The sequence below is a fragment of the Mugil cephalus genome, chromosome 1, assembly GCF_022458985.1.
Source record: "Mugil cephalus isolate CIBA_MC_2020 chromosome 1, CIBA_Mcephalus_1.1, whole genome shotgun sequence".
Lineage (NCBI taxonomy): Eukaryota > Metazoa > Chordata > Actinopteri > Mugiliformes > Mugilidae > Mugil > Mugil cephalus.
Genome location: NC_061770.1, coordinates 46,849,044 through 46,850,417, shown reverse-complemented (window position 1 = coordinate 46,850,417; position 1,374 = coordinate 46,849,044).

Here is a 1,374-nt window from a genome sequence, read left to right as displayed (position 1 = left end):
TCAACGATGTCATCACTGTTTAATTTTATTATTAATTTTATTTATTCATTTTCATCTGGCTCTCAGCCATGGCTGTCTCAGGTGTACATCCAAAGACCTCTTTCTGGGCCAAGCTGGATGAAATCAGTCAAACATATTTTAGGGGATATTTAGTGATCAGATTTATTAAAGATATTAATATTTGTCTTATAAACAGTCATACTTATAAATTTCAGATCCAATTTGCCCCATAAATGTTGTTTCACAGGCCATATTTTCCTATTTATATAAAATGTTCATTCAAAAACTCTTTAACCCCTCCCCCTGTCTTAAAGGATTATCTTTGATGATCAAGAATATAAGGGCTAACTGTATCAGGATTACACCCTTCCAATGGCATGACAACAGTCAAATCAGGTGGCATTTTGTCTTGATTGAGACCACAGAAAAAAGAAAAAATGTCTGTTAGCCAATGGCTCAGGATCAACATGAAGGCAATGAAGGTCACACGCTTTCCTTGCTCACAATTATTTTATTTGATCAAACAGAAGCACAACCAAAATATGCAGCCATACAAGCAATGGTAGATGACTAGAAACTGGAGCATCAAAAATGACAATTTCTGAATATATTCAAAATATAGACAAAACTTTGTGATTCTATGTCTGAACAGCCTGCGCATGCTGCCCATGCATTTATAGTTGGTTATAAAATATAGTTACAGTATACATTTTATGTTATAGTAGTATGAATACAGTCCATTTGTTGAATGAACTTCACACTATTGTAGTGAGGTTGGCATTGTTGTTATGCACACAGAAATATATGAGGATCACTTTGATTTTTCATGTGTACCACAGAACCTTCAAGTATTTCCAGTTTAACAGTTTAATGTCATATAGAAATCTGTACAAAACATTATAATGGCTTCATCCCTGATGGATGCCACGTTGTGGTTCTTGTTACGGCCAGTTTTATACATAACTGATGCAAACACTACAATCAAGACTCACTTATTGTTATTAATCAAATGTATGTTTTGGAAAGCATTTGATGTAGTGACATGTACATAAGTGGCTCATTCCAAAGATTAATCACACTATCAAAATAGTGTGACTCCTGTTACTGCCTCTCTGTTGTGCAGGACAAAGTGTGTGTGAACTGTAATATCACAGACTCTGTGGATCCAGAGTAGCCAACATATTGTCAATAAGAGAAGGCCTGGCCTCTTTCCACTTTAGCAGGACTAAGTGTTTCTGACCTCCCAGTCAATGGCAGCCAACTCAGACGATGTCTCACAAGTCACTGCTGCATCCTCTTCTCCATCCTCCAACAACTGAAGGAACTCCTGACGAAGCACAAAAAATAAAGAAACCCTGCCACAAAGTGAACTAA